The following is a 6,666-nucleotide window of genomic DNA, read 5'->3' on the forward strand; positions in this document are numbered from 1 at the left end:
TAAAATTGCAACACCTCTGCAACTGAGACACAGCTAGCAATGTATGTTCTTTGAGGGCACATCTACATGACACGCAGAACAAAAATAATGTGGGTTGTAATCTGGCTTCCCCCCAGGGACCGTCCGACCTTTATTATAGTCCCCCTAGTACAGCCTGTCTAGTGGGTATGGAGGACTCTGTGATCACTCCACAACTACGTCATCCTTAGTTATTTTGACTTAAATTGATATAAGGACACTCTTATTCCTGTGTTTTATATATCAATGTAGTTAAGCCAGCAAAGAATTAAGTTATATTGAAACAGGGCCCTCCTATACAAAAATAAGAATGTTTACACACAGTCATAAATAACCAAGGATGTAAATTACAATTGTAATTAACTATCATTTACTCTTCTTTTGATTCTATTTATTGTGTAGACAAGCCTTGAGACTCACTAGAGGTCCTCCAGTAAAGCTGGGAACGTCAAGACCTAATATGCCTGATAATTCTAAGGTAAAAAACTGGAAAATTCCCATCAAACAAACTTTGCAAATTCAAAAAGGACACAGATCCAAAAAGGACAAAAATATAATTTAAAGGGAAAAAATGGGTCACCTTTCCAGGAGAGATTTTCAAATATGCCAAATAAGTGCAAATGACATTGAATGAAAATATCTACTTAAGTAGCCAGGGAGCCTTGAGTGTTTAGTTTTCTCAGGGGTGAATTTCAGGAATAGTGAGCATCCAGGTTTGATTTCTTCCCTCCAGATTTTGTCTTCATTGACCCAAAGATGAGGAGGTTTGTTTTGTTTTAAGAGCAAAATAACTAAAGGTGGGATAGAGAGCTCACTGTAAAATCCTACCCGGAGACATGAAAATCATGTTTACACTGTTAGGGACTTGTCTTTGCTGCTAGAGACTTGTCTTTGCTGTTAAAAAAAATTATATTTTTATCACAATATAAGAAATGTGTGAGAGCTATTTTGTGGGAAAAACATAACAAGATCAAGGCTAGAGCCAGATTCCTGGAGATCAGCCCCAGGTGAGGCTATAGGCCTGAACTTGATGATTTTACCTTGTGGTTAAAACGAAAAGTCCTTGTGTTCACTGTGCTTTCACCCCAGTTTCTCAGGTATGTTTATTACCCAGAAGTAAAAACCAGTTTTCTCACTGTTAAAACAAGACCTAGGTAAGGTTATTGTTGTCCCTTCTCCATCCCTTCCTTTACCTGGTTTGTCTCGTGGTAAGACTAAAAAAGTTCCTTGTCTCCACTATGGTTTTGCAGCAGGAAAGATGACGTGTGTTAGTTATCCTGTGGCAAAAGCTCAGGTTTTTGCTCAATCGAGCCATAGTCTCAGTTGGGGAGCAGGCATTGCAATGAAAGCAGAGGACAAAAAGGATTGGTGCAGAATGTTATTAATGCACTTTTGTGTAAACAACATGTATAGCTGTATTCTTTAGCACACTAATATCCAAAGCCCCAGTACAGCATGTACTTAATGTCTTCTAAATCTCAGTGCTCACTGTATGCACAACACTGACATGCTATAATTTTGCCTCAGGACAGGCTTAGAAAAGGCTGCATACATTTACCAGTATGAATATCAACTATTTCATGGGATGCGGGAAGAAAATATTATGATTGCTTTTGGAGAGTGGGCAGGCGGGGTGACTCGAATTCAGGTGACACTGTATCACTTAAGGAAGATAAGCATGTAATGAATGTCTTTTCTGACCCATGGCTGTATTTGACCAGTTTTACACAGATATATCTCAGCACTTATGTCTGAAGCCTGTGTCTTTGATAAGCAGGCAAACCAAAGAATATAGGCCATTCCATCAAGTATGTCTGCTTGTTTAACATTTGCTTACTATCATGGGCAAAAGCATTTAGAAGCCGTCTCCTCTTTCCTCCCTCCCTCCCCCCCCTTTTTTTTGGTCAAGCACAGAGAAGCCTTTCAAGGCTTTTTATAAACTATGTAATTGGGTATGTTTTCCAAAGCATGGCTGTGTTCTTTCTGAAGGTTTAGCAAAGAACATTATTCCAATTCTTCTGTAGGCCTTCAGAAGTGCTGAGCCTTTCAACAGTATAATGTGTGAAGGATTACAAATTTGTTTTTCAAAAGACCTCCCCAAATCCCTGCTGGTTGCACCAGTTCCTGTCCTCATGTCCCTAGTATCTCTGCCCCAGCCCCCTACTCTGACTCCAAGCTGTACCAAACTGGCACTCTTGCTTTCTCTCTCTCCATCAGTGTCCCTCACTCTTTCACTTCTTTTTAGCTTTTCCCATTTTTTTATGCAAACAAAAGTGTAGAAAAAGATTGCCATGGCAACAATGGCTCAGTAGGCCATTGGTGTTGATGCAAGTTCTAAACTTTTTAAAATAATGGCCTCAAAAGAACAGGAAGGGGACAGACTGAGAGAGAAAAAGTGAGTAAGAGGGAGTGAGAGAGCGCAAAAAGCAATGAAAAGTGGGACAAAAACATTGGAAATGCATTCAGGCTGACATCATCACCCTTTCCCACAGTGGTCATTCACTTGTGAGACGCCAGTGTCCATTCACTGTCTTAAAGCTAGCTTTCTAGAGCCTGGGGAGACCATCTTTCCCTGCCTGAATGCCTTTTTTGTTGTGAAACAGTGGACTGTTTCTGAATCCCTGCATAAAGGGCTGAGTAATTCACTTCAGTTGCCAGGAAGTCTGAGCCACTTGTGAGCTAACAATAGTTAACTTTATCTCCCACCCCGAGCTGAAAGTTCCAGCTGTAGGTCCCGAATTCTAATAAGGGCTTTACTCATGCCTCTGAGGTTATGGTAATATTTTATACATCTTTTTTCATTAAGACACAGTCATAGCTACTGTTGAGGCACCAGAGGCAAGTACTGTCGATTGATAGGAAAAAAAAATAAAAAAGAAAGAAAGAAAATAGCTTTTATATCAGCTGGACAGATTTGCTGTTTAATACTAGAATTATAAACTGGGTTGGGGAAAGCAGAACTTACATCTAACCAGTTGCATTATAAACCTCTGAGTCAAACAATACCTTCTGATTGCTTCATATTTGTAAAATAGCTTCCGTTTTTACAACTTGGGATTGCTGTGGGTTTTTTGCTCCCCCGCCCCCTCTTCCTGCATAAGAGGGATGATGGGTGCCAAGAAACAGGGTGAATCATGAGGAATGTAGATGAATGTGTTTGGGCTTCCCTTTTAATCCGGATTTGGATGTTGATGCCAGCGCTCAGAAAAATCCTGCACAATGACAGCCCAGCTGAATGTATGTGATGACACACAAGAGTGATTCATGCAGCGGACCTGCAAAGCCAGTAACCATGGTGTGGATTGAAAAGAGATGTGGAACATCAGTTTTCTTTACTTTCCAAACTAATTGCCTTCCCATGAATTAATGAAACCAAATTCAATGCAGAAGACAACACCAAATATTGCCCTCCAATATTTTGTAGTGAAAATTATTTCCTCACTTCCCACTTTTAAATTAATGGTCACTGGGACTGCATTTCATTTCAGTGCGTCTCTTTAAACTTCCTCACTGGGCATAAAAGACAGCACTATTCAAACAGTTCTTCCGTGTCTTTGGCTAATGCTTCCTTCCCACTGTGCCTTGAGAAATAGCATTAGAAATGCTTGAGTGAAAATAAAGACACAGTTCTTTAACTTCCACTTAATACATTATTAATTTAAAAAAATGATTGAAAGATGCATACAATATTTGCAAAATAAAACAACAGATGTACTCTGTGTACTCCCCATGTAAGGCAATCTTGTGTCCTTGATCTGTACAAAGGACTCTGACTGATGCCAGTGGGAGCTGCATGTGTTGTAGATCAAGCCATTGCATTGTAAATAAGTTACTTGGCCTTTTGGATAAGATCAAGTGTAGAATCACTTTAATATCTAGTATCAAAGTGACCTCTATCAGGCAAGAAAATCCTGAGCATGCAGGATCATGGAATGGATGATAAGACTGATTTTTTTCCCCTCTTTAACAGTTGCAATTTCTGATCTTCACTGTGAGTTCATCTTGACTAGTTTACAGCATTCTAGCTAAAATGTTAAAACAAAAGCAAACAAGCAATCTTTTACCCTCATCAAGGCAAACCCTATTAGAGAAGAAGCAGGCCCCACAATCATATCAACCACAGAAGATGGACAGAAGGTTTGGGGGAGAGTCATTTCATGCAAGATGTTTGTTAATCATGAAATAGCTTTAAAGTCCTTGAATCTCCTCCAGTGGTCCTAATTGAAAACGCTGATCTGCTGGCAAGGCAGCTCTTCAAGCTCTCACAGAGTGTTGTCAATGCACTTGAGCCAAAATAGGTGAACTGAAGCTGAATGTATTATATTCTGACACCCATTCTGACTAAAAGGAATTAACAGGCTAATGCTTCCTAATGGTAAGAGCTGAAGTACCTATGCCAAACAAAAAGGAATCTGGCCCTCTAGTTTACAATGACTTGCAGAAGTCATGATGGGCCTTTGGCATCCTCAAATGATCCTCTTCATTCCTGAGATAAAGCTTATTCTATTTGAAAATCTGACTACATTTTAGGTGCCTAAATCAGAGCTCAGTTCTTTGAAAACCATAATGTGGTGGTAGATAGTAACCACTTGAAAATTCAGCCCTGTTTTTTGAAAAGTTGAACCTCAGTTATAGGCACTGAGTATGTGGGGCCCGAGGGCCCTGGCCCCCCTTGGGAGGAAGGTAGGGTAACCCTAATTGGGTGGGACAGTCCTGAAATGGGAACATCAACTCCTGCTCCCAGGCTGCATGACTCCAAGACTGCATTTGTTCCAGTTTTCCAGCATTGTGTAGGGATCTGGGTTTTCTGTTCACTGAAGAAAAACACAGGAAATGGTGGGTATCCCTTTGCAGGCTGGCAGAGTTCCATGAGTAGAATGGCCACAGGTGAGCGCTGCAATGGTGTCATCTGCCAATACTGAGAACAGTCTGCACAGGAAATTAGTCTGCAAGAGTAGTAAATTTACTACTGCATGGGTGTGTTTACACATGGTGATACTGCACAATGGTTACTGCACATTTATTTAGTATTTGTATATTACAATACTAAATTGTAATACTAATTGTAGAATAGATGTGGGCACTTGAAAGCCCACATCTATGAGGCCCTAGCCACTGGAATGCAGGGCCTCATTTGGTGTCAGTTGACAGGGCAAATCTAGTAGTGTAGTAGTACTGTTGGTGCTGTGATGCCCTACTGCACAGTATTATTCAACTGCTGTGCAGTCAGTGTGTCATGTAGATGTGCTCCAAGAGTAGTTAATGTACCGCACAGTAATGCATCACCATGTAACTATGCGCAGTAGCTACTATGCAGTAAATTAGTCTACTGTACAGTCAGCTAGTATCTGTAAATACAGGTACTAGATTAACTGTGTAGTAGTTACTGTGCAGCAGCGCTTGTGTAGATGCTGACTGGGAGCAAATTTGCTGCCAGTCAGCCACATCCAGGAAGAGACCAAGTCCTGGTGCTGCTAAGCTTCTGGCTCCCTGCAGGAGCCAGGATCCAATCAGTTCTGGGATGGGGTTGCTCTCTGCCCCTCCAGTCTCAGTGCTGCACAGCTCCTGGCTCCCCACAGGAACTGGGAGCTGAGCAACACCAGGACTGGGGAGCCCTCTGCTTCCCTGCCCAGCCGAGCTCACTGCCAGCTGTCCCGCTGGCAGGACAGCTTCTGGCCAACCTCCTGCTAGGTGGGGATTCCCCACCTAGCTGAGGGCTCGCTGGCAGCTGCCTTACCAGCTGATTGGGGTATGGGGGGGAAATAGCTGTGAGGGAGGGGACACCTGACGGCTGTAGAGGGGCAGAGCAGAGCAGGAGCAGCCCTGCTCTGAATTGCTCCCCTTGGGAGCAAATTTACTTCTGATGGGTGTGGCAGGCCAGTAGGGGGTGCTCCTGCATTGAGCCACCCACCTCACTGTGCCTGACCACCTTCCAGGCTTCAAGTGCCTCCCTGGGGGCACCTCATGTCCGGCTGCCCCCCTTCCTGGAGCACACCTGGAAGCCTGGGGGTAACACCACCACCACCCAGGGTCTGGATTGATCTTGGCCCTGTTCCCCTGGAAAACACAGGCCTAGTAGTCCTTGAGGGGTACTTGACCCACTGCAAGAACTTGGGTTGCTTCTCTCAGTCTGAAGCACCAATAGCGGTCTCCCTTAGTCAGCTGAACCAAGGGTACCCCAAGGCATAATCTAGACCTTCTGCCAATAAGTCTCCCATGCTAGATACAGAGGAGAAATTTATTGATCACAAGGAGTAGGTTTGGAATAGGGTGCAGGGTAGAGCAATATCAGAAAAATACCTTAGAGCAAACAGTGGCATGGTAGCCTTTGATCACACATCTGAGTTACTGCAAGCTATATATCTAGTTAGATCTCAAATAGCTTATTCACATGTATCATCCAAAGGCAGGTGGAGATTCCTTCTGGAGGCAAGCAGTTTATTGAACATGAGCTTCAAGAGAGAGAGCAGGTTTCAGATGGTCCAGTTTCTCTGAGAGTTCTCATCATAGCTGCTGCCCCCACCTCCTGGGCAGTCCTTAACTTATATAGACTTTATGACCTCATTTACCTGATCCAATGAAGGACAGCAGCTATTGGCTGCCAGCCAACCCATTTGAAATGCATCACTGGTTGGCGGGGAGAACGGG

At 43.0% G+C, this 6,666-nt stretch overlaps 1 long non-coding RNA gene across 1 annotated transcript in view; it reads left to right on the plus strand.

The window, feature by feature from the left end:
- Positions 1 to 417: 417 nt before the first annotated feature.
- The window catches only part of LOC112548702, a 14,802-nt gene continuing 8,553 nt past the window's right edge, over positions 418 to 6,666 (plus strand). The window contains exon 1 of the long non-coding RNA XR_003092327.1: positions 418 to 496. This is a non-coding gene — a long non-coding RNA (uncharacterized LOC112548702). The remainder of the gene's footprint in view (positions 497 to 6,666) is intronic.

This window comes from Alligator sinensis, unplaced genomic scaffold (assembly GCF_000455745.1).
Source record: "Alligator sinensis unplaced genomic scaffold, ASM45574v1 scaffold1702_1, whole genome shotgun sequence".
In the NCBI taxonomy this organism is placed as follows: domain Eukaryota; kingdom Metazoa; phylum Chordata; order Crocodylia; family Alligatoridae; genus Alligator; species Alligator sinensis.